The following is a 21,723-nucleotide window of genomic DNA, read 5'->3' on the forward strand; positions in this document are numbered from 1 at the left end:
GAGGTAACTTTGCAGCTGGGAGTTGTGGCGAGCTCCTGTAATCCAGCCCTTTGGAAGCTAGAATCGATGGATGGTATGAGGTTGGGATTCCTGTGACTCATGGACTCGTGTAGATCGGACGTCCGCGTTAAGCTGGGTGTCAATATGGTCGTCTTCAGGTAACTGATGGACCACCAGGTTGTTCTAAGGAGGGACAAACCGGCTCAGGGCGGTAACGCAGCAGGCAAAAGTTCCCGCATTCGGCAGTGACGGGATAACGTCTGAGAGCGAGCTTCGAGTCACAACGCAACCAATACGACCGTACACGATTCTTATGTCAGTCTTTACACTTCAGATAGTGATTTTAACTTCAATGTTGTTATCCTTTCAAAGTTTGAATTGTTTTATTCGAGGTAACTTTGCAGCTGGGAGTTGTGGCGAGCTCCTGTAATCCAGCCCTTTGGAAGCTAGAATCGATGGATGGTATGAGGTTGGGATTCCTGTGACTCATGGACTCGTGTAGATCGGACGTCCGCGTTAAGCTGGGTGTCAATATGGTCGTCTTCAGGTAACTGATGGACCACCAGGTTGTTCTAAGGAGGGACAAACCGGCTCAGGGCGGTAACGCAGCAGGCAAAAGTTCCCGCATTCGGCAGTGACGGGATAACGTCTGAGAGCGAGCTTCGAGTCACAACGCAACCAATACGACCGTACACGATTCTTATGTCAGTCTTTACACTTCAGATAGTGATTTTAACTTCAATGTTGTTATTCTTTCAAAGTTTGAATTGTTTTATTCGAGGTAACTTTGCAGCTGGGAGTTGTGGCGAGCTCCTGTAATCCAGCCCTTTGGAAGCTAGAATCGATGGATGGTATGAGGTTGGGATTCCTGTGACTCATGGACTCGTGTAGATCGGACGTCCGCGTTAAGCTGGGTGTCAATATGGTCGTCTTCAGGTAACTGATGGACCACCAGGTTGTTCTAAGGAGGGACAAACCGGCTCAGGGCGGTAACGCAGCAGGCAAAAGTTCCCGCATTCGGCAGTGACGGGATAACGTCTGAGAGCGAGCTTCGAGTCACAACGCAACCAATACGACCGTACACGATTCTTATGTCAGTCTTTACACTTCAGATAGTGATTTTAACTTCAATGTTGTTATCCTTTCAAAGTTTGAATTGTTTTATTCGAGGTAACTTTGCAGCTGGGAGTTGTGGCGAGCTCCTGTAATCCAGCACTTTGGAAGCTAGAATCGATGGATGGTATGAGGTTGGGATTCCTGTGACTCATGGACTCGTGTAGATCGGACGTCCGCGTTAAGCTGGGTGTCAATATGGTCGTCTTCAGGTAACTGATGGACCACCAGGTTGTTCTAAGGAGGGACAAACCGGCTCAGGGCGGTAACGCAGCAGGCAAAAGTTCCCGCATTCGGCAGTGACAGGATAACGTCTGAGAGCGAGCTTCGAGTCACAACGCAACCAATACGACCGTACACGATTCTTATGTCAGTCTTTACACTTCAGATAGTGATTTTAACTTCAATGTTGTTATTCTTTCAAAGTTTGAATTGTTTTATTCGAGGTAACTTTGCAGCTGGGAGTTGTGGCGAGCTCCTGTAATCCAGCCCTTTGGAAGCTAGAATCGATGGATGGTATGAGGTTGGGATTCCTGTGACTCATGGACTCGTGTAGATCGGACGTCCGCGTTAAGCTGGGTGTCAATATGGTCGTCTTCAGGTAACTGATGGACCACCAGGTTGTTCTAAGGAGGGACAAACCGGCTCAGGGCGGTAACGCAGCAGGCAAAAGTTCCCGCATTCGGCAGTGACGGGATAACGTCTGAGAGCGAGCTTCGAGTCACAACGCAACCAATACGACCGTACACGATTCTTATGTCAGTCTTTACACTTCAGATAGTGATTTTAACTTCAATGTTGTTATCCTTTCAAAGTTTGAATTGTTTTATTCGAGGTAACTTTGCAGCTGGGAGTTGTGGCGAGCTCCTGTAATCCAGCCCTTTGGAAGCTAGAATCGATGGATGGTATGAGGTTGGGATTCCTGTGACTCATGGACTCGTGTAGATCGGACGTCCGCGTTAAGCTGGGTGTCAATATGGTCGTCTTCAGGTAACTGATGGACCACCAGGTTGTTCTAAGGAGGGACAAACCGGCTCAGGGCGGTAACGCAGCAGGCAAAAGTTCCCGCATTCGGCAGTGACAGGATAACGTCTGAGAGCGAGCTTCGAGTCACAACGCAACCAATACGACCGTACACGATTCTTATGTCAGTCTTTACACTTCAGATAGTGATTTTAACTTCAATGTTGTTATCCTTTCAAAGTTTGAATTGTTTTATTCGAGGTAACTTTGCAGCTGGGAGTTGTGGCGAGCTCCTGTAATCCAGCCCTTTGGAAGCTAGAATCGATGGATGGTATGAGGTTGGGATTGCTGTGACTCATGGACTCGTGTAGATCGGACGTCCGCTTAAGCTGGGTGTCAATATGGTCGTCTTCAGGTAACTGATGGACCACCAGGTTGTTCTAAGGAGGGACAAACCGGCTCAGGGCGGTAACGCAGCAGGCAAAAGTTCCCGCATTCGGCAGTGACGGGATAACGTCTGAGAGCGAGCTTCGAGTCACAACGCAACCAATACGACCGTACACGATTCTTATGTCAGTCTTTACACTTCAGATAGTGATTTTAACTTCAATGTTGTTATTCTTTCAAAGTTTGAATTGTTTTATTCGAGGTAACTTTGCAGCTGGGAGTTGTGACGAGCTCCTGTAATCCAGCCCTTTGGAAGCTAGAATCGATGGATGGTATGAGGTTGGGATTCCTGTGACTCATGGACTCGTGTAGATCGGACGTCCGCGTTAAGCTGGGTGTCAATATGGTCGTCTTCAGGTAACTGATGGACCACCAGGTTGTTCTAAGGAGGGACAAACCGGCTCAGGGCGGTAACGCAGCAGGCAAAAGTTCCCGCATTCGGCAGTGACGGGATAACGTCTGAGAGCGAGCTTCGAGTCACAACGCAACCAATACGACCGTACACGATTCTTATGTCAGTCTTTACACTTCAGATAGTGATTTTAACTTCTATGTTGTTATCCTTTCAAAGTTTGAATTGTTTTATTCGAGGTAACTTTGCAGCTGGGAGTTGTGGCGAGCTCCTGTAATCCAGCCCTTTGGAAGCTAGAATCGATGGATGGTATGAGGTTGGGATTGCTGTGACTCATGGACTCGTGTAGATCGGACGTCCGCGTTAAGCTGGGTGTCAATATGGTCGTCTTCAGGTAACTGATGGACCACCAGGTTGTTCTAAGGAGGGACAAACCTGCTCAGGGCGGTAACGCAGCAGGCAAACGTTCCCGCATTCGGCAGTGACGGGATAACGTCTGAGAGCGAGCTTCGAGTCACAACGCAACCAATACGACCGTACACGATTCTTATGTCAGTCTTTACACTTCAGATAGTGATTTTAACTTCAATGTTGTTATCCTTTCAAAGTTTGAATTGTTTTATTCGAGGTAACTTTGCAGCTGGGAGTTGTGGCGAGCTCCTGTAATCCAGCCCTTTGGAAGCTAGAATCGATGGATGGTATGAGGTTGGGATTGCTGTGACTCATGGACTCGTGTAGATCGGACGTCCGCGTTAAGCTGGGTGTCAATATGGTCGTCTTCAGGTAACTGATGGACCACCAGGTTGTTCTAAGGAGGGACAAACCGGTTCAGGGCGGTAACGCAGCAGGCAAAAGTTCCCGCATTCGGCAGTGACGGGATAACGTCTGAGAGCGAGCTTCGAGTCACAACGCAACCAATACGACCGTACACGATTCTTATGTCAGTCTTTACACTTCAGATAGTGATTTTAACTTCTATGTTGTTATCCTTTCAAAGTTTGAATTGTTTTATTCGAGGTAACTTTGCAGCTGGGAGTTGTGGCGAGCTCCTGTAATCCAGCCCTTTGGAAGCTAGAATCGATGGATGGTATGAGGTTGGGATTGCTGTGACTCATGGACTCGTGTAGATCGGACGTCCGCGTTAAGCTGGGTGTCAATATGGTCGTCTTCAGGTAACTGATGGACCACCAGGTTGTTCTAAGGAGGGACAAACCTGCTCAGGGCGGTAACGCAGCAGGCAAACGTTCCCGCATTCGGCAGTGACGGGATAACGTCTGAGAGCGAGCTTCGAGTCACAACGCAACCAATACGACCGTACACGATTCTTATGTCAGTCTTTACACTTCAGATAGTGATTTTAACTTCAATGTTGTTATCCTTTCAAAGTTTGAATTGTTTTATTCGAGGTAACTTTGCAGCTGGGAGTTGTGGCGAGCTCCTGTAATCCAGCCCTTTGGAAGCTAGAATCGATGGATGGTATGAGGTTGGGATTGCTGTGACTCATGGACTCGTGTAGATCGGACGTCCGCGTTAAGCTGGGTGTCAATATGGTCGTCTTCAGGTAACTGATGGACCACCAGGTTGTTCTAAGGAGGGACAAACCGGTTCAGGGCGGTAACGCAGCAGGCAAAAGTTCCCGCATTCGGCAGTGACGGGATAACGTCTGAGAGCGAGCTTCGAGTCACAACGCAACCAATACGACCGTACACGATTCTTATGTCAGTCTTTACACTTCAGATAGTGATTTTAACTTCAATGTTGTTATCCTTTCAAAGTTTGAATTGTTTTTTTCGAGGTCTTTGCAGCTGGGAGTTGTGGCGAGCTCCTGTAATCCAGCCCTTTGGAAGCTAGAATCGATGGATGGTATGAGGTTGGGATTGCTGTGAATCATGGACTCGTGTAGATCGGACGTCCGCTTAAGCTGGGTGTCAATATGGTCGTCTTCAGGTAACTGATGGACCACCAGGTTGTTCTAAGGAGGGACAAACCGGCTCAGGGCGGTAACGCAGCAGGCAAAAGTTCCCGCATTCGGCAGTGACGGGATAACGTCTGAGAGCGAGCTTCGAGTCACAACGCAACCAAAACGACCGTACACGATTCTTATGTCAGTCTTTACACTTCAGATAGTGATTTTACCTTCAAAGTTGTTATTCTTTCAAAGTTTGAATTGTTTTATTCGAGGTAACTTTGCAGCTGGGAGTTGTGGCGAGCTCCTGTAATCCAGCCCTTTGGAAGCTAGAATCGATGGATGGTATGAGGTTAGGATTCCTGTGACTCATGGACTCGTGTAGATCGGACGTCCGCGTTAAGCTGGGTGTCAATATGGTCGTCTTCAGGTAACTGATGGACCACCAGGTTGTTCTAAGGAGGGACAAACCGGCTCAGGGCGGTAACGCAGCAGGCAAAAGTTCCCGCATTCGGCAGTGACAGGATAACGTCTGAGAGCGAGCTTCGAGTCACAACGCAACCAATACGACCGTACACGATTCTTATGTCAGTCTTTACACTTCAGATAGTGATTTTAACTTCAATGTTGTTATCCTTTCAAAGTTTGAATTGTTTTATTCGAGGTAACTTTGCAGCTGGGAGTTGTGGCGAGCTCCTGTAATCCAGCCCTTTGGAAGCTAGAATCGATGGATGGTATGAGGTTGGGATTGCTGTGACTCATGGACTCGTGTAGATCGGACGTCCGCTTAAGCTGGGTGTCAATATGGTCGTCTTCAGGTAACTGATGGACCACCAGGTTGTTCTAAGGAGGGACAAACCGGCTCAGGGCGGTAACGCAGCAGGCAAAAGTTCCCGCATTCGGCAGTGACGGGATAACGTCTGAGAGCGAGCTTCGAGTCACAACGCAACCAATACGACCGTACACGATTCTTATGTCAGTCTTTACACTTCAGATAGTGATTTTAACTTCAATGTTGTTATTCTTTCAAAGTTTGAATTGTTTTATTCGAGGTAACTTTGCAGCTGGGAGTTGTGGCGAGCTCCTGTAATCCAGCCCTTTGGAAGCTAGAATCGATGGATGGTATGAGGTTGGGATTCCTGTGACTCATGGACTCGTGTAGATCGGACGTCCGCGTTAAGCTGGGTGTCAATATGGTCGTCTTCAGGTAACTGATGGACCACCAGGTTGTTCTAAGGAGGGACAAACCGGCTCAGGGCGGTAACGCAGCAGGCAAAAGTTCCCGCATTCGGCAGTGACGGGATAACGTCTGAGAGCGAGCTTCGAGTCACAACGCAACCAATACGACCGTACACGATTCTTATGTCAGTCTTTACACTTCAGATAGTGATTTTAACTTCTATGTTGTTATCCTTTCAAAGTTTGAATTGTTTTATTCGAGGTAACTTTGCAGCTGGGAGTTGTGGCGAGCTCCTGTAATCCAGCCCTTTGGAAGCTAGAATCGATGGATGGTATGAGGTTGGGATTGCTGTGACTCATGGACTCGTGTAGATCGGACGTCCGCGTTAAGCTGGGTGTCAATATGGTCGTCTTCAGGTAACTGATGGACCACCAGGTTGTTGTAAGGAGGGACAAACCGGCTCAGGGCGGTAACGCAGCAGGCAAACGTTCCCGCATTCGGCAGTGACGGGATAACGTCTGAGAGCGAGCTTCGAGTCACAACGCAACCAATACGACCGTACACGATTCTTATGTCAGTCTTTACACTTCAGATAGTGATTTTAACTTCAATGTTGTTATCCTTTCAAAGTTTGAATTGTTTTATTCGAGGTAACTTTGCAGCTGGGAGTTGTGGCGAGCTCCTGTAATCCAGCCCTTTGGAAGCTAGAATCGATGGATGGTATGAGGTTGGGATTGCTGTGACTCATGGACTCGTGTAGATCGGACGTCCGCGTTAAGCTGGGTGTCAATATGGTCGTCTTCAGGTAACTGATGGACCACCAGGTTGTTCTAAGGAGGGACAAACCGGTTCAGGGCGGTAACGCAGCAGGCAAAAGTTCCCGCATTTGGCAGTGACGGGATAACGTCTGAGAGCGAGCTTCGAGTCACAACGCAACCAATACGACCGTACACGATTCTTATGTCAGTCTTTACACTTCAGATAGTGATTTTAACTTCAATGTTGTTATCCTTTCAAAGTTTGAATTGTTTTTTTCGAGGTCTTTGCAGCTGGGAGTTGTGGCGAGCTCCTGTAATCCAGCCCTTTGGAAGCTAGAATCGATGGATGGTATGAGGTTGGGATTGCTGTGAATCATGGACTCGTGTAGATCGGACGTCCGCTTAAGCTGGGTGTCAATATGGTCGTCTTCAGGTAACTGATGGACCACCAGGTTGTTCTAAGGAGGGACAAACCGGCTCAGGGCGGTAACGCAGCAGGCAAAAGTTCCCGCATTCGGCAGTGACGGGATAACGTCTGAGAGCGAGCTTCGAGTCACAACGCAACCAAAACGACCGTACACGATTCTTATGTCAGTCTTTACACTTCAGATAGTGATTTTACCTTCAAAGTTGTTATTCTTTCAAAGTTTGAATTGTTTTATTCGAGGTAACTTTGCAGCTGGGAGTTGTGGCGAGCTCCTGTAATCCAGCCCTTTGGAAGCTAGAATCGATGGATGGTATGAGGTTAGGATTCCTGTGACTCATGGACTCGTGTAGATCGGACGTCCGCGTTAAGCTGGGTGTCAATATGGTCGTCTTCAGGTAACTGATGGACCACCAGGTTGTTCTAAGGAGGGACAAACCGGCTCAGGGCGGTAACGCAGCAGGCAAAAGTTCCCGCATTCGGCAGTGACAGGATAACGTCTGAGAGCGAGCTTCGAGTCACAACGCAACCAATACGACCGTACACGATTCTTATGTCAGTCTTTACACTTCAGATAGTGATTTTAACTTCAATGTTGTTATCCTTTCAAAGTTTGAATTGTTTTATTCGAGGTAACTTTGCAGCTGGGAGTTGTGGCGAGCTCCTGTAATCCAGCCCTTTGGAAGCTAGAATCGATGGATGGTATGAGGTTGGGATTGCTGTGACTCATGGACTCGTGTAGATCGGACGTCCGCTTAAGCTGGGTGTCAATATGGTCGTCTTCAGGTAACTGATGGACCACCAGGTTGTTCTAAGGAGGGACAAACCGGCTCAGGGCGGTAACGCAGCAGGCAAACGTTCCCGCATTCGGCAGTGACGGGATAACGTCTGAGAGCGAGCTTCGAGTCACAACGCAACCAATACGACCGTACACGATTCTTATGTCAGTCTTTACACTTCAGATAGTGATTTTAACTTCAATGTTGTTATCCTTTCAAAGTTTGAATTGTTTTATTCGAGGTAACTTTGCAGCTGGGAGTTGTGGCGAGCTCCTGTAATCCAGCCCTTTGGAAGCTAGAATCGATGGATGGTATGAGGTTGGGATTGCTGTGACTCATGGACTCGTGTAGATCGGACGTCCGCGTTAAGCTGGGTGTCAATATGGTCGTCTTCAGGTAACTGATGGACCACCAGGTTGTTCTAAGGAGGGACAAACCGGTTCAGGGCGGTAACGCAGCAGGCAAAAGTTCCCGCATTCGGCAGTGACGGGATAACGTCAGAGAGCGAGCTTCGAGTCACAACGCAACCAATACGACCGTACACGATTCTTATGTCAGTCTTTACACTTCAGATAGTGATTTTAACTTCAATGTTGTTATCCTTTCAAAGTTTGAATTGTTTTTTTCGAGGTCTTTGCAGCTGGGAGTTGTGGCGAGCTCCTGTAATCCAGCCCTTTGGAAGCTAGAATCGATGGATGGTATGAGGTTGGGATTGCTGTGAATCATGGACTCGTGTAGATCGGACGTCCGCTTAAGCTGGGTGTCAATATGGTCGTCTTCAGGTAACTGATGGACCACCAGGTTGTTCTAAGGAGGGACAAACCGGCTCAGGGCGGTAACGCAGCAGGCAAAAGTTCCCGCATTCGGCAGTGACGGGATAACGTCTGAGAGCGAGCTTCGAGTCACAACGCAACCAAAACGACCGTACACGATTCTTATGTCAGTCTTTACACTTCAGATAGTGATTTTACCTTCAAAGTTGTTATTCTTTCAAAGTTTGAATTGTTTTATTCGAGGTAACTTTGCAGCTGGGAGTTGTGGCGAGCTCCTGTAATCCAGCCCTTTGGAAGCTAGAATCGATGGATGGTATGAGGTTAGGATTCCTGTGACTCATGGACTCGTGTAGATCGGACGTCCGCGTTAAGCTGGGTGTCAATATGGTCGTCTTCAGGTAACTGATGGACCACCAGGTTGTTCTAAGGAGGGACAAACCGGCTCAGGGCGGTAACGCAGCAGGCAAAAGTTCCCGCATTCGGCAGTGACAGGATAACGTCTGAGAGCGAGCTTCGAGTCACAACGCAACCAATACGACCGTACACGATTCTTATGTCAGTCTTTACACTTCAGATAGTGATTTTAACTTCAATGTTGTTATCCTTTCAAAGTTTGAATTGTTTTATTCGAGGTAACTTTGCAGCTGGGAGTTGTGGCGAGCTCCTGTAATCCAGCCCTTTGGAAGCTAGAATCGATGGATGGTATGAGGTTGGGATTGCTGTGACTCATGGACTCGTGTAGATCGGACGTCCGCTTAAGCTGGGTGTCAATATGGTCGTCTTCAGGTAACTGATGGACCACCAGGTTGTTCTAAGGAGGGACAAACCGGCTCAGGGCGGTAACGCAGCAGGCAAAAGTTCCCGCATTCGGCAGTGACGGGATAACGTCTGAGAGCGAGCTTCGAGTCACAACGCAACCAATACGACCGTACACGATTCTTATGTCAGTCTTTACACTTCAGATAGTGATTTTAACTACTATGTTGTTATCCTTTCAAAGTTTGAATTGTTTTATTCGAGGTAACTTTGCAGCTGGGAGTTGTGGCGAGCTCCTGTAATCCAGCCCTTTGGAAGCTAGAATCGATGGATGGTATGAGGTTGGGATTGCTGTGACTCATGGACTCGTGTAGATCGGACGTCCGCGTTAAGCTGGGTGTCAATATGGTCGTCTTCAGGTAACTGATGGACCACCAGGTTGTTCTAAGGAGGGACAAACCGGCTCAGGGCGGTAACGCAGCAGGCAAAAGTTCCCGCATTCGGCAGTGACGGGATAACGTCTGAGAGCGAGCTTCGAGTCACAACGCAACCAATACGACCGTACACGATTCTTATGTCAGTCTTTACACTTCAGATAGTGATTTTAACTTCAATGTTGTTATCCTTTCAAAGTTTGAATTGTTTTTTTCGAGGTCTTTGCAGCTGGGAGTTGTGGCGAGCTCCTGTAATCCAGCCCTTTGGAAGCTAGAATCGATGGATGGTATGAGGTTGGGATTGCTGTGAATCATGGACTCGTGTAGATCGGACGTCCGCTTAAGCTGGGTATCAATATGGTCGTCTTCAGGTAACTGATGGACCACCAGGTTGTTCTAAGGAGGGACAAACCGGCTCAGGGCGGTAACGCAGCAGGCAAAAGTTCCCGCATTCGGCAGTACGGGATAACGTCTGAGAGCGAGCTTCGAGTCACAACGCAACCAATACGACCGTACACGATTCTTATGTCAGTCTTTACACTTCAGATAGTGATTTTAACTTCTATGTTGTTATCCTTTCAAAGTTTGAATTGTTTTATTCGAGGTAACTTTGCAGCTGGGAGTTGTGGCGAGCTCCTGTAATCCAGCCCTTTGGAAGCTAGAATCGATGGATGGTATGAGGTTGGGATTGCTGTGACTCATGGACTCGTGTAGATCGGACGTCCGCGTTAAGCTGGGTGTCAATATGGTCGTCTTCAGGTAACTGATGGACCACCAGGTTGTTCTAAGGAGGGACAAACCGGCTCAGGGCGGTAACGCAGCAGGCAAAAGTTCCCGCATTCGGCAGTGACGGGATAACGTCTGAGAGCGAGCTTCGAGTCACAACGCAACCAATACGACCGTACACGATTCTTATGTCAGTCTTTACACTTCAGATAGTGATTTTAACTTCAATGTTGTTATCCTTTCAAAGTTTGAATTGTTTTATTCGAGGTAACTTTGCAGCTGGGAGTTGTGGCGAGCTCCTGTAATCCAGCCCTTTGGAAGCTAGAATCGATGGATGGTATGAGGTTGGGATTGCTGTGAATCATGGACTCGTGTAGATCGGACGTCCGCTTAAGCTGGGTGTCAATATGGTCGTCTTCAGGTAACTGATGGACCACCAGGTTGTTCTAAGGAGGGACAAACCGGCTCAGGGCGGTAACGCAGCAGGCAAAAGTTCCCGCATTCGGCAGTGACAGGATAACGTCTGAGAGCGAGCTTCGAGTCACAACGCAACCAATACGACCGTACACGATTCTTATGTCAGTCTTTACACTTCAGATAGTGATTTTAACTTCAATGTTGTTATCCTTTCAAAGTTTGAATTGTTTTATTCGAGGTAACTTTGCAGCTGGGAGTTGTGGCGAGCTCCTGTAATCCAGCCCTTTGGAAGCTAGAATCGATGGATGGTATGAGGTTGGGATTGCTGTGACTCATGGACTCGTGTAGATCGGACGTCCGCGTTAAGCTGGGTGTCAATATGGTCGTCTTCAGGTAACTGATGGACCACCAGGTTGTTCTAAGGAGGGACAAACCGGCTCAGGGCGGTAACGCAGCAGGCAAAAGTTCCCGCATTCGGCAGTGACAGGATAACGTCTGAGAGCGAGCTTCGAGTCACAACGCAACCAATACGACCGTACACGATTCTTATGTCAGTCTTTACACTTCAGATAGTGATTTTAACTTCAATGTTGTTATCCTTTCAAAGTTTGAATTGTTTTATTCGAGGTAACTTTGCAGCTGGGAGTTGTGGCGAGCTCCTGTAATCCAGCCCTTTGGAAGCTAGAATCGATGGATGGTATGAGGTTGGGATTGCTGTGACTCATGGACTCGTGTAGATCGGACGTCCGCGTTAAGCTGGGTGTCAATATGGTCGTCTTCAGGTAACTGATGGACCACCAGGTTGTTCTAAGGAGGGACAAACCGGCTCAGGGCGGTAACGCAGCAGGCAAAAGTTCCCGCATTCGGCAGTGACGGGATAACGTCTGATAGCGAGCTTCGAGTCACAACGCAACCAATACGACCGTACACGATTCTTATGTCAGTCTTTACACTTCAGATAGTGATTTTACCTTCAAAAATGTTATTCTTTCAAAGTTTGAATTGTTTTATTCGAGGTAACTTTGCAGCTGGGAGTTGTGGCGAGCTCCTGTAATCCAGCCCTTTGGAAGCTAGAATCGATGGATGGTATGAGGTTGGGATTGCTGTGACTCATGGACTCGTGTAGATCGGACGTCCGCTTAAGCTGGGTGTCAATATGGTCGTCTTCAGGTAACTGATGGACCACCAGGTTGTTCTAAGGAGGGACAAACCGGCTCAGGGCGGTAACGCAGCAGGCAAAAGTTCCCGCATTCGGCAGTGACGGGATAACGTCTGAGAGCGAGCTTCGAGTCACAACGCAACCAATACGACCGTACACGATTCTTATGTCAGTCTTTACACTTCAGATAGTGATTTTAACTTCTATGTTGTTATCCTTTCAAAGTTTGAGTTGTTTTATTCGAGGTAACTTTGCAGCTGGGAGTTGTGGCGAGCTCTTGTAATCCAGCCCTTTGGAAGCTAGAATCGATGGATGGTATGAGGCTGGGATTGCTGTGACTCATGGACTCGTGTAGATCGGACGTCCGCGTTAAGCTGGGTGTCAATATGGTCGTCTTCAGGTAACTGATGGACCACCAGGTTGTTCTAAGGAGGGACAAACCGGCTCAGGGCGGTAACGCAGCAGGCAAAAGTTCCCGCATTCGGCAGTGACGGGATAACGTCTGAGAGCGAGCTTCGAGTCACAACGCAACCAATACGACCGTACACGATTCTTATGTCAGTCTTTACACTTCAGATAGTGATTTTAACTTCTATGTTGTTATCCTTTCAAAGTTTGAGTTGTTTTATTCGAGGTAACTTTGCAGCTGGGAGTTGTGGCGAGCTCTTGTAATCCAGCCCTTTGGAAGCTAGAATCGATGGATGGTATGAGGCTGGGATTGCTGTGACTCATGGACTCGTGTAGATCGGACGTCCGCGTTAAGCTGGGTGTCAATATGGTCGTCTTCAGGTAACTGATGGACCACCAGGTTGTTCTAAGGAGGGACAAACCGGCTCAGGGCGGTAACGCAGCAGGCAAAAGTTCCCGCATTCGGCAGTGACGGGATAACGTCTGAGAGCGAGCTTCGAGTCACAACGCAACCAATACGACCGTACACGATTCTTATGTCAGTCTTTACACTTCAGATAGTGATTTTAACTTCAATATTGTTATCCTTTCAAAGTTTGAATTGTTTTATTCGAGGTAACTTTGCAGCTGGGAGTTGTGGCGAGCTCCTGTAATCCAGCCCTTTGGAAGCTAGAATCGATGGATGGTATGAGGTTGGGATTCCTGTGACTCATGGACTCGTGTAGATCGGACGTCCGCGTTAAGCTGGGTGTCAATATGGTCGTCTTCAGGTAACTGATGGACCACCAGGTTGTTCTAAGGAGGGACAAAGCGGCTCAGGGCGATAACGCAGCAGGCAAAAGTTCCCGCATTCGGCAGTGACGCGATAACGTCTGAGAGCGAGCTTCGAGTCACAACGCAACCAATACGACCGTACACGATTCTTATGTCAGTCTTTACACTTAAGATAGTGATTTTAACTTCAATGTTGTTATTCTTTCAAAGTTTGAATTGTTTATTCGAGGTAACTTTGCAGCTGGGAGTTGTGGCGAGCTCCTGTAATCCAGCCCTTTGGAAGCTAGAATCGATGGATGGTATGAGGTTGGGATTCCTGTGACTCATGGACTCGTGTAGATCGGACGTCCGCGTTAAGCTGGGTGTCAATATGGTCGTCTTCAGGTAACTGATGGACCACCAGGTTGTTCTAAGGAGGGACAAAGCGGCTCAGGGCGATAACGCAGCAGGCAAAAGTTCCCGCATTCGGCAGTGACGGGATAACGTCTGAGAGCGAGCTTCGAGTCACAACGCAACCAATACGACCGTACACGATTCTTATGTCAGTCTTTACACTTAAGATAGTGATTTTAACTTTAATGTTGTTATTCTTTCAAAGTTTGAATTGTTTTATTCGAGGTAACTTTGCAGCTGGGAGTTGTGGCGAGCTCCTGTAATCCAGCCCTTTGGAAGCTAGAATCGATGGATGGTATGAGGTTGGGATTCCTTTGACTCATGGACTCGTGTAGATCGGACGTCCGCGTTAAGCTGGGTGTCAATATGGTCGTCTTCAGGTAACTGATGGACCACCAGGTTGTTCTAAGGAGGGACAAACCGGCTCAGGGCGGTAACGCAGCAGCCAAATGTTCCCGCATTCGGCAGTGACAGGATAACGTCTGAGAGCGAGCTTCGAGTCACAACGCAACCAATACGACCGTACACGATTCTTATGTCAGTCTTTACACTTCAGATAGTGATTTTAACTTCAATGTTGTTATCCTTTCAAAGTTTGAATTGTTTTATTCGAGGTAACTTTTCAGCTGGGAGTTGTGGCGAGCTCCTGTAATCCAGCCCTTTGGAAGCTAGAATCGATGGATGGTATGAGGTTGGGATTCCTGTGACTCATGGACTCGTGTAGATCGGACGTCCGCGTTAAGCTGGGTGTCAATATGGTCGTCTTCAGGTAACTGATGGACCACCAGGTTGTTCTAAGGAGGGACAAAGCGGCTCAGGGCGATAACGCAGCAGGCAAAAGTTCCCGCATTCGGCAGTGACGGGATAACGTCTGAGAGCGAGCTTCGAGTCACAACGCAACCAATACGACCGTACACGATTCTTATGTCAGTCTTTACACTTCAGATAGTGATTTTAACTTCAATGTTGTTATTCTTTCAAAGTTTGAATTGTTTTATTCGAGGTAACTTTGCAGCTGGGAGTTGTGGCGAGCTCCTGTAATCCAGCCCTTTGGAAGCTAGAATCGATGGATGGTATGAGGTTGGGATTCCTGTGACTCATGGACTCGTGTAGATCGGACGTCCGCTTAAGCTGGGTGTCAATATGGTCGTCTTCAGGTAACTGATGGACCACCAGGTTGTTCTAAGGAGGGACAAACCGGCTCAGGGCGGTAACGCAGCAGGCAAAAGTTCCCGCATTCGGCAGTGACGGGATAACGTCTGAGAGCGAGCTTCGAGTCACAACGCAACCAGTACGACCGTACACGATTCTTATGTCAGTCTTTACACTTCAGATAGTGATTTTAACTTCAATGTTGTTATTCTTTCAAAGTTTGAATTGTTTTATTCGAGGTAACTTTGCAGCTGGGAGTTGTGGCGAGCTCCTGTAATCCAGCCCTTTGGAAGCTAGAATCGATGGATGGTATGAGGTTGGGATTCCTGTGACTCATGGACTCGTGTAGATCGGACGTCCGCGTTAAGCTGGGTGTCAATATGGTCGTCTTCAGGTAACTGATGGACCACCAGGTTGTTCTAAGGAGGGACAAACCGGGTCAGGGCGGTAACGCAGCAGGCAAAAGTTCCCGCATTCGGCAGTGACAGGATAACGTCTGAGATCGAGCTTCGAGTCACAACACAACCAATACGACCGTACACTATTCTTATGTCAGTCTTTACACTTCAGATAGTGATTTTAACTTCAATGTTGTTATCCTTTCAAAGTTTGAATTGTTTTATTCGAGGTAACTTTTCAGCTGGGAGTTGTGGCGAGCTCCTGTAATCCAGCCCTTTGGAAGCTAGAATCGATGGATGGTATGAGGTTGGGATTCCTGTGACTCATGGACTCGTGTAGATCGGACGTCCGCGTTAAGCTGGGTGTCAATATGGTCGTCTTCAGGTAACTGATGGACCACCAGGTTGTTCTAAGGAGGGACAAAGCGGCTCAGGGCGATAACGCAGCAGGCAAAAGTTCCCGCATTCGGCAGTGACGGGATAACGTCTGAGAGCGAGCTTCGAGTCACAACGCAACCAATACGACCGTACACGATTCTTATGTCAGTCTTTACACTTCAGATAGTGATTTTAACTTCAATGTTGTTATTCTTTCAAAGTTTGAATTGTTTTATTCGAGGTAACTTTGCAGCTGGGAGTTGTGGCGAGCTCCTGTAATCCAGCCCTTTGGAAGCTAGAATCGATGGATGGTATGAGGTTGGGATTCCTGTGACTCATGGACTCGTGTAGATCGGACGTCCGCTTAAGCTGGGTGTCAATATGGTCGTCTTCAGGTAACTGATGGACCACCAGGTTGTTCTAAGGAGGGACAAACCGGCTCAGGGCGGTAACGCAGCAGGCAAAAGTTCCCGCATTCGGCAGTGACGGGATAACGTCTGAGAGCGAGCTTCGAGTCACAACGCAACCAGTACGACCGTACACGATTCTTATGTCAGTCTTTACACTTCAGATAGTGATTTTAACTTCAATGTTGTTATTCTTTCAAAGTTTGAATTGTTTTATTCGAGGTAACTTTGCAGCTGGGAGTTGTGGCGAGCTCCTGTAATCCAGCCCTTTGGAAGCTAGAATCGATGGATGGTATGAGGTTGGGATTCCTGTGACTCATGGACTCGTGTAGATCGGACGTCCGCGTTAAGCTGGGTGTCAATATGGTCGTCTTCAGGTAACTGATGGACCACCAGGTTGTTCTAAGGAGGGACAAACCGGGTCAGGGCGGTAACGCAGCAGGCAAAAGTTCCCGCATTCGGCAGTGACAGGATAACGTCTGAGATCGAGCTTCGAGTCACAACGCAACCAATACGACCGTACACTATTCTTATGTCAGTCTTTACACTTCAGATAGTGATTTTAACTTCAATGTTGTTATCCTTTCAAAGTTTGAATTGTTTTATTCGAGGTAACTTTTCAGCTGGGAGTTGTGGCGAGCTCCTGTAATCCAGCCCTTTGGAAGCTAGAATCGATGGATGGTATGAGGTGGGGATTCCTGTGACTCATGGACTCGTGTAGATCGGACGTCCGCGTTAAGCTGGGTGTCAATATGGTCGTCTTCAGGTAACTGATAGACCACCAGGTTGTTCTAAGGAGGGACAAAGCGGCTCAGGGCGATAACGCAGCAGGCAAAAGTTCCCGCATTCGGCAGTGACGGGATAACGTCTGAGAGCGAGCTTCGAGTCACAACGCAACCAATACGACCGTACACGATTCTTATGTCAGTCTTTACACTTCAGATAGTGATTTTAACTTCAATGTTGTTATTCTTTCAAAGTTTGAATTGTTTTATTCGAGGTAACTTTGCAGCTGGGAGTTGTGGCGAGCTCCTGTAATCCAGCCCTTTGGAAGCTAGAATCGATGGATGGTATGAGGTTGGGATTCCTGTGACTCATGGACTCGTGTAGATCGGACGTCCGCGTTAAGCTGGGTGTCAATATGGTCGTCTTCAGGTAACTGATGGACCACCAGGTTGTTCTAAGGAGGGACAAACCGGGTCAGGGCGGTAACGCAGCAGGCAGAAGTTCCCGCATTCGGCAGTGACAGGATAACGTCTGAGATCGAGCTTCGAGTCACAACACAACCAATACGACCGTACACTATTCTTATGTCAGTCTTTACACTTCAGATAGTGATTTTAACTTCAATGTTGTTATCCTTTCAAAGTTTGAATTGTTTTATTCGAGGTAACTTTTCAGCTGGGAGTTGTGGCGAGCTCCTGTAATCCAGCCCTTTGGAAGCTAGAATCGATGGATGGTATGAGGTTGGGATTCCTGTGACTCATGGACTCGTGTAGATCGGACGTCCGCGTTAAGCTGGGTGTCAATATGGTCGTCTTCAGGTAACTGATGGACCACCAGGTTGTTCTAAGGAGGGACAAACCGGCTCAGGGCGGTAACGCAGCAGGCAAAAGTTCCCGCATTCGGCAGTGACGGGATAACGTCTGAGAGCGAGCTTCGAGTCACAACGCAACCAATACGACCGTACACGATTCTTATGTCAGTCTTTACACTTCAGATAGTGATTTTAACTTCAATGTTGTTATTCTTTCAAAGTTTGAATTGTTTTATTCGAGGTAACTTTGCAGCTGGGAGTTGTGGCGAGCTCCTGTAATCCAGCCCTTTGGAAGCTAGAATCGATGGATGGTATGAGGTTGGGATTCCTGTGACTCATGGACTCGTGTAGATCGGACGTCCGCGTTAAGCTGGGTGTCAATATGGTCGTCTTCAGGTAACTGATGGACCACCAGGTTGTTCTAAGGAGGGACAAACCGGGTCAGGGCGGTAACGCAGCAGGCAGAAGTTCCCGCATTCGGCAGTGACAGGATAACGTCTGAGATCGAGCTTCGAGTCACAACACAACCAATACGACCGTACACTATTCTTATGTCAGTCTTTACACTTCAGATAGTGATTTTAACTTCAATGTTGTTATCCTTTCAAAGTTTGAATTGTTTTATTCGAGGTAACTTTTCAGCTGGGAGTTGTGGCGAGCTCCTGTAATCCAGCCCTTTGGAAGCTAGAATCGATGGATGGTATGAGGTTGGGATTCCTGTGACTCATGGACTCGTGTAGATCGGACGTCCGCGTTAAGCTGGGTGTCAATATGGTCGTCTTCAGGTAACTGATGGACCACCAGGTTGTTCTAAGGAGGGACAAACCGGCTCAGGGCGGTAACGCAGCAGGCAAAAGTTCCCGCATTCGGCAGTGACGGGATAACGTCTGAGAGCGAGCTTCGAGTCACAACGCAACCAATACGACCGTACACGATTCTTATGTCAGTCTTTACACTTCAGATAGTGATTTTAACTTCAATGTTGTTATTCTTTCAAAGTTTGAATTGTTTTATTCGAGGTAACTTTGCAGCTGGGAGTTGTGGCGAGCTCCTGTAATCCAGCCCTTTGGAAGCTAGAATCGATGGATGGTATGAGGTTGGGATTCCTGTGACTCATGGACTCGTGTAGATCGGACGTCCGCTTAAGCTGGGTGTCAATATGGTCGTCTTCAGGTAACTGATGGACCACCAGGTTGTTCTAAGGAGGGACAAAGCGGCTCAGGGCGATAACGCAGCAGGCAAAAGTTCCCGCATTCGGCAGTGACGGGATAACGTCTGAGAGCGAGCTTCGAGTCACAACGCAACCAATACGACCGTACACGATTCTTATGTCAGTCTTTACACTTCAGATAGTGATTTTAACTTCAATGTTGTTATTCTTTCAAAGTTTGAATTGTTTTATTCGAGGTAACTTTGCAGCTGGGAGTTGTGGCGAGCTCCTGTAATCCAGCCCTTTGGAAGCTAGAATCGATGGATGGTATGAGGTTGGGATTCCTGTGACTCATGGACTCGTGTAGATCGGACGTCCGCGTTAAGCTGGGTGTCAATATGGTCGTCTTCAGGTAACTGATGGACCACCAGGTTGTTCTAAGGAGGGACAAACCGGGTCAGGGCGGTAACGCAGCAGGCAGAAGTTCCCGCATTCGGCAGTGACAGGATAACGTCTGAGATCGAGCTTCGAGTCACAACACAACCAATACGACCGTACACTATTCTTATGTCAGTCTTTACACTTCAGATAGTGATTTTAACTTCAATGTTGTTATCCTTTCAAAGTTTGAATTGTTTTATTCGAGGTAACTTTTCAGCTGGGAGTTGTGGCGAGCTCCTGTAATCCAGCCCTTTGGAAGCTAGAATCGATGGATGGTATGAGGTTGGGATTCCTGTGACTCATGGACTCGTGTAGATCGGACGTCCGCGTTAAGCTGGGTGTCAATATGGTCGTCTTCAGGTAACTGATGGACCACCAGGTTGTTCTAAGGAGGGACAAACCGGCTCAGGGCGGTAACGCAGCAGGCAAAAGTTCCCGCATTCGGCAGTGACGGGATAACGTCTGAGAGCGAGCTTCGAGTCACAACGCAACCAATACGACCGTACACGATTCTTATGTCAGTCTTTACACTTCAGATAGTGATTTTAACTTCAATGTTGTTATTCTTTCAAAGTTTGAATTGTTTTATTCGAGGTAACTTTGCAGCTGGGAGTTGTGGCGAGCTCCTGTAATCCAGCCCTTTGGAAGCTAGAATCGATGGATGGTATGAGGTTGGGATTCCTGTGACTCATGGACTCGTGTAGATCGGACGTCCGCGTTAAGCTGGGTGTCAATATGGTCGTCTTCAGGTAACTGATGGACCACCAGGTTGTTCTAAGGAGGGACAAACCGGCTCAGGGCGGTAACGCAGCAGGCAAAAGTTCCCGCATTCGGCAGTGACGGGATAACGTCTGAGAGCGAGCTTCGAGTCACAACGCAACCAGTACGACCGTACACGATTCTTATGTCAGTCTTTACACTTCAGATAGTGATTTTAACTTCAATGTTGTTATTCTTTCAAAGTTTGAATTGTTTTATTCGAGGTAACTTTGCAGCTGGGAGTTGTGGCGAGCTCCTGTAATCCAGCCCTTTGGAAGCTAGAATCGATGGATGGTATGAGGTTGGGATTCCTGTGACTCATGGACTCGTGTAGATCGGACGTCCGCGTTAAGCTGGGTGTCAATATGGTCGTCTTCAGGTAACTGATGGACCACCAGGTTGTTCTAAGGAGGGACAAACCGGGTCAGGGCGGTAACGCAGCAGGCAAAAGTTCCCGCATTCGGCAGTGACAGGATAACGTCTGAGATCGAGCTTCGAGTCACAACGCAACCAATACGACCGTACACTATTCTTATGTCAGTCTTTACACTTCAGATAGTGATTTTAACTTCAATGTTGTTATCCTTTCAAAGTTTGAATTGTTTTATTCGAGGTAACTTTTCAGCTGGGAGTTGTGGCGAGCTCCTGTAATCCAGCCCTTTGGAAGCTAGAATCGATGGATGGTATGAGGTTGGGATTCCTGTGACTCATGGACTCGTGTAGATCGGACGTCCGCGTTAAGCTGGGTGTCAATATGGTCGTCTTCAGGTAACTGATGGACCACCAGGTTGTTCTAAGGAGGGACAAAGCGGCTCAGGGCGATAACGCAGCAGGCAAAAGTTCCCGCATTCGGCAGTGACGGGATAACGTCTGAGAGCGAGCTTCGAGTCACAACGCAACCAATACGACCGTACACGATTCTTATGTCAGTCTTTACACTTCAGATAGTGATTTTAACTTCAATGTTGTTATTCTTTCAAAGTTTGAATTGTTTTATTCGAGGTAACTTTGCAGCTGGGAGTTGTGGCGAGCTCCTGTAATCCAGCCCTTTGGAAGCTAGAATCGATGGATGGTATGAGGTTGGGATTCCTGTGACTCATGGACTCGTGTAGATCGGACGTCCGCTTAAGCTGGGTGTCAATATGGTCGTCTTCAGGTAACTGATGGACCACCAGGTTGTTCTAAGGAGGGACAAACCGGCTCAGGGCGGTAACGCAGCAGGCAAAAGTTCCCGCATTCGGCAGTGACGGGATAACGTCTGAGAGCGAGCTTCGAGTCACAACGCAACCAGTACGACCGTACACGATTCTTATGTCAGTCTTTACACTTCAGATAGTGATTTTAACTTCAATGTTGTTATTCTTTCAAAGTTTGAATTGTTTTATTCGAGGTAACTTTGCAGCTGGGAGTTGTGGCGAGCTCCTGTAATCCAGCCCTTTGGAAGCTAGAATCGATGGATGGTATGAGGTTGGGATTCCTGTGACTCATGGACTCGTGTAGATCGGACGTCCGCGTTAAGCTGGGTGTCAATATGGTCGTCTTCAGGTAACTGATGGACCACCAGGTTGTTCTAAGGAGGGACAAACCGGGTCAGGGCGGTAACGCAGCAGGCAAAAGTTCCCGCATTCGGCAGTGACAGGATAACGTCTGAGATCGAGCTTCGAGTCACAACGCAACCAATACGACCGTACACTATTCTTATGTCAGTCTTTACACTTCAGATAGTGATTTTAACTTCA

At 47.7% G+C, this 21,723-nt stretch overlaps 56 non-coding genes across 56 annotated transcripts; all 56 read left to right on the forward strand.

Annotated features, from left to right (window-relative positions):
* Positions 1 to 14: 14 nt before the first annotated feature.
* Positions 15 to 314, forward strand: LOC149606972 (signal recognition particle RNA). Its single transcript, XR_016377433.1, has one exon.
* An 89-nt stretch (positions 315 to 403) lies between these two features.
* Positions 404 to 703, forward strand: LOC149606973 (signal recognition particle RNA). Its single transcript, XR_016377444.1, has one exon.
* An 89-nt stretch (positions 704 to 792) lies between these two features.
* On the forward strand, positions 793 to 1,092 carry LOC149606974 (signal recognition particle RNA). The gene has a single exon (XR_016377456.1).
* Positions 1,093 to 1,181: 89 nt separating this feature from the next.
* On the forward strand, positions 1,182 to 1,481 carry LOC149606975 (signal recognition particle RNA). The gene has a single exon (XR_016377221.1).
* Positions 1,482 to 1,570: 89 nt separating this feature from the next.
* LOC149606976 (signal recognition particle RNA) lies at positions 1,571 to 1,870 on the forward strand. Its single transcript, XR_016377467.1, has one exon.
* An 89-nt stretch (positions 1,871 to 1,959) lies between these two features.
* LOC149606977 (signal recognition particle RNA) lies at positions 1,960 to 2,259 on the forward strand. The gene has a single exon (XR_016377229.1).
* An 89-nt stretch (positions 2,260 to 2,348) lies between these two features.
* On the forward strand, positions 2,349 to 2,647 carry LOC149606978 (signal recognition particle RNA). The gene has a single exon (XR_016377368.1).
* Positions 2,648 to 2,736: 89 nt separating this feature from the next.
* LOC149606979 (signal recognition particle RNA) lies at positions 2,737 to 3,036 on the forward strand. Its single transcript, XR_016377546.1, has one exon.
* Positions 3,037 to 3,125: 89 nt separating this feature from the next.
* Positions 3,126 to 3,424, forward strand: LOC149606980 (signal recognition particle RNA). The gene has a single exon (XR_016377257.1).
* Positions 3,425 to 3,514: 90 nt separating this feature from the next.
* Positions 3,515 to 3,813, forward strand: LOC149606981 (signal recognition particle RNA). The gene has a single exon (XR_016377241.1).
* Positions 3,814 to 3,903: 90 nt separating this feature from the next.
* Positions 3,904 to 4,202, forward strand: LOC149606982 (signal recognition particle RNA). Its single transcript, XR_016377258.1, has one exon.
* A 90-nt stretch (positions 4,203 to 4,292) lies between these two features.
* On the forward strand, positions 4,293 to 4,591 carry LOC149606983 (signal recognition particle RNA). Its single transcript, XR_016377242.1, has one exon.
* An 88-nt stretch (positions 4,592 to 4,679) lies between these two features.
* Positions 4,680 to 4,977, forward strand: LOC149606984 (signal recognition particle RNA). The gene has a single exon (XR_016377503.1).
* A 90-nt stretch (positions 4,978 to 5,067) lies between these two features.
* LOC149606985 (signal recognition particle RNA) lies at positions 5,068 to 5,366 on the forward strand. Its single transcript, XR_016377311.1, has one exon.
* A 90-nt stretch (positions 5,367 to 5,456) lies between these two features.
* LOC149606986 (signal recognition particle RNA) lies at positions 5,457 to 5,754 on the forward strand. The gene has a single exon (XR_016377391.1).
* Positions 5,755 to 5,844: 90 nt separating this feature from the next.
* On the forward strand, positions 5,845 to 6,143 carry LOC149606987 (signal recognition particle RNA). The gene has a single exon (XR_016377500.1).
* A 90-nt stretch (positions 6,144 to 6,233) lies between these two features.
* Positions 6,234 to 6,532, forward strand: LOC149606988 (signal recognition particle RNA). Its single transcript, XR_016377265.1, has one exon.
* Positions 6,533 to 6,622: 90 nt separating this feature from the next.
* LOC149606989 (signal recognition particle RNA) lies at positions 6,623 to 6,921 on the forward strand. The gene has a single exon (XR_016377267.1).
* An 88-nt stretch (positions 6,922 to 7,009) lies between these two features.
* LOC149606990 (signal recognition particle RNA) lies at positions 7,010 to 7,307 on the forward strand. Its single transcript, XR_016377504.1, has one exon.
* Positions 7,308 to 7,397: 90 nt separating this feature from the next.
* Positions 7,398 to 7,696, forward strand: LOC149606991 (signal recognition particle RNA). The gene has a single exon (XR_016377312.1).
* Positions 7,697 to 7,786: 90 nt separating this feature from the next.
* Positions 7,787 to 8,084, forward strand: LOC149606992 (signal recognition particle RNA). Its single transcript, XR_016377406.1, has one exon.
* Positions 8,085 to 8,174: 90 nt separating this feature from the next.
* LOC149606993 (signal recognition particle RNA) lies at positions 8,175 to 8,473 on the forward strand. Its single transcript, XR_016377306.1, has one exon.
* Positions 8,474 to 8,561: 88 nt separating this feature from the next.
* LOC149606994 (signal recognition particle RNA) lies at positions 8,562 to 8,859 on the forward strand. Its single transcript, XR_016377505.1, has one exon.
* A 90-nt stretch (positions 8,860 to 8,949) lies between these two features.
* LOC149606995 (signal recognition particle RNA) lies at positions 8,950 to 9,248 on the forward strand. The gene has a single exon (XR_016377313.1).
* Positions 9,249 to 9,338: 90 nt separating this feature from the next.
* Positions 9,339 to 9,636, forward strand: LOC149606996 (signal recognition particle RNA). Its single transcript, XR_016377392.1, has one exon.
* A 90-nt stretch (positions 9,637 to 9,726) lies between these two features.
* Positions 9,727 to 10,025, forward strand: LOC149606997 (signal recognition particle RNA). The gene has a single exon (XR_016377636.1).
* An 88-nt stretch (positions 10,026 to 10,113) lies between these two features.
* On the forward strand, positions 10,114 to 10,410 carry LOC149606998 (signal recognition particle RNA). The gene has a single exon (XR_016377549.1).
* Positions 10,411 to 10,500: 90 nt separating this feature from the next.
* On the forward strand, positions 10,501 to 10,799 carry LOC149606999 (signal recognition particle RNA). The gene has a single exon (XR_016377648.1).
* A 90-nt stretch (positions 10,800 to 10,889) lies between these two features.
* LOC149607000 (signal recognition particle RNA) lies at positions 10,890 to 11,187 on the forward strand. The gene has a single exon (XR_016377529.1).
* A 90-nt stretch (positions 11,188 to 11,277) lies between these two features.
* LOC149607001 (signal recognition particle RNA) lies at positions 11,278 to 11,576 on the forward strand. Its single transcript, XR_016377262.1, has one exon.
* A 90-nt stretch (positions 11,577 to 11,666) lies between these two features.
* Positions 11,667 to 11,965, forward strand: LOC149607002 (signal recognition particle RNA). Its single transcript, XR_016377237.1, has one exon.
* A 90-nt stretch (positions 11,966 to 12,055) lies between these two features.
* LOC149607003 (signal recognition particle RNA) lies at positions 12,056 to 12,353 on the forward strand. Its single transcript, XR_016377393.1, has one exon.
* A 90-nt stretch (positions 12,354 to 12,443) lies between these two features.
* On the forward strand, positions 12,444 to 12,742 carry LOC149607004 (signal recognition particle RNA). Its single transcript, XR_016377291.1, has one exon.
* A 90-nt stretch (positions 12,743 to 12,832) lies between these two features.
* LOC149607005 (signal recognition particle RNA) lies at positions 12,833 to 13,130 on the forward strand. Its single transcript, XR_016377390.1, has one exon.
* A 91-nt stretch (positions 13,131 to 13,221) lies between these two features.
* On the forward strand, positions 13,222 to 13,519 carry LOC149607006 (signal recognition particle RNA). Its single transcript, XR_016377487.1, has one exon.
* A 90-nt stretch (positions 13,520 to 13,609) lies between these two features.
* Positions 13,610 to 13,907, forward strand: LOC149607007 (signal recognition particle RNA). Its single transcript, XR_016377355.1, has one exon.
* Positions 13,908 to 13,998: 91 nt separating this feature from the next.
* LOC149607008 (signal recognition particle RNA) lies at positions 13,999 to 14,296 on the forward strand. Its single transcript, XR_016377542.1, has one exon.
* A 91-nt stretch (positions 14,297 to 14,387) lies between these two features.
* On the forward strand, positions 14,388 to 14,685 carry LOC149607009 (signal recognition particle RNA). The gene has a single exon (XR_016377356.1).
* Positions 14,686 to 14,776: 91 nt separating this feature from the next.
* Positions 14,777 to 15,073, forward strand: LOC149607010 (signal recognition particle RNA). The gene has a single exon (XR_016377571.1).
* A 91-nt stretch (positions 15,074 to 15,164) lies between these two features.
* On the forward strand, positions 15,165 to 15,462 carry LOC149607011 (signal recognition particle RNA). The gene has a single exon (XR_016377536.1).
* A 91-nt stretch (positions 15,463 to 15,553) lies between these two features.
* On the forward strand, positions 15,554 to 15,851 carry LOC149607012 (signal recognition particle RNA). The gene has a single exon (XR_016377357.1).
* Positions 15,852 to 15,942: 91 nt separating this feature from the next.
* LOC149607013 (signal recognition particle RNA) lies at positions 15,943 to 16,239 on the forward strand. The gene has a single exon (XR_016377572.1).
* A 91-nt stretch (positions 16,240 to 16,330) lies between these two features.
* Positions 16,331 to 16,628, forward strand: LOC149607014 (signal recognition particle RNA). Its single transcript, XR_016377561.1, has one exon.
* Positions 16,629 to 16,719: 91 nt separating this feature from the next.
* On the forward strand, positions 16,720 to 17,017 carry LOC149607015 (signal recognition particle RNA). Its single transcript, XR_016377437.1, has one exon.
* A 91-nt stretch (positions 17,018 to 17,108) lies between these two features.
* On the forward strand, positions 17,109 to 17,406 carry LOC149607016 (signal recognition particle RNA). The gene has a single exon (XR_016377531.1).
* Positions 17,407 to 17,497: 91 nt separating this feature from the next.
* On the forward strand, positions 17,498 to 17,795 carry LOC149607017 (signal recognition particle RNA). Its single transcript, XR_016377268.1, has one exon.
* A 91-nt stretch (positions 17,796 to 17,886) lies between these two features.
* On the forward strand, positions 17,887 to 18,184 carry LOC149607018 (signal recognition particle RNA). The gene has a single exon (XR_016377532.1).
* A 91-nt stretch (positions 18,185 to 18,275) lies between these two features.
* Positions 18,276 to 18,573, forward strand: LOC149607019 (signal recognition particle RNA). The gene has a single exon (XR_016377269.1).
* A 91-nt stretch (positions 18,574 to 18,664) lies between these two features.
* On the forward strand, positions 18,665 to 18,961 carry LOC149607020 (signal recognition particle RNA). Its single transcript, XR_016377597.1, has one exon.
* A 91-nt stretch (positions 18,962 to 19,052) lies between these two features.
* Positions 19,053 to 19,350, forward strand: LOC149607021 (signal recognition particle RNA). The gene has a single exon (XR_016377533.1).
* Positions 19,351 to 19,441: 91 nt separating this feature from the next.
* LOC149607022 (signal recognition particle RNA) lies at positions 19,442 to 19,739 on the forward strand. The gene has a single exon (XR_016377270.1).
* A 91-nt stretch (positions 19,740 to 19,830) lies between these two features.
* On the forward strand, positions 19,831 to 20,128 carry LOC149607023 (signal recognition particle RNA). The gene has a single exon (XR_016377326.1).
* Positions 20,129 to 20,219: 91 nt separating this feature from the next.
* On the forward strand, positions 20,220 to 20,517 carry LOC149607024 (signal recognition particle RNA). Its single transcript, XR_016377562.1, has one exon.
* A 91-nt stretch (positions 20,518 to 20,608) lies between these two features.
* On the forward strand, positions 20,609 to 20,906 carry LOC149607025 (signal recognition particle RNA). The gene has a single exon (XR_016377358.1).
* Positions 20,907 to 20,997: 91 nt separating this feature from the next.
* On the forward strand, positions 20,998 to 21,294 carry LOC149607026 (signal recognition particle RNA). Its single transcript, XR_016377573.1, has one exon.
* A 91-nt stretch (positions 21,295 to 21,385) lies between these two features.
* Positions 21,386 to 21,683, forward strand: LOC149607027 (signal recognition particle RNA). The gene has a single exon (XR_016377563.1).
* The last annotated feature ends 40 nt before the right edge of the window (positions 21,684 to 21,723 follow it).

This window comes from Phalangium opilio, unplaced genomic scaffold (genome assembly GCF_054372755.1).
Source record: "Phalangium opilio isolate 3A_F unplaced genomic scaffold, DU_Popi_V2 ptg000352l_1, whole genome shotgun sequence".
Taxonomy (NCBI): Eukaryota; Metazoa; Arthropoda; class Arachnida; order Opiliones; family Phalangiidae; genus Phalangium; species Phalangium opilio.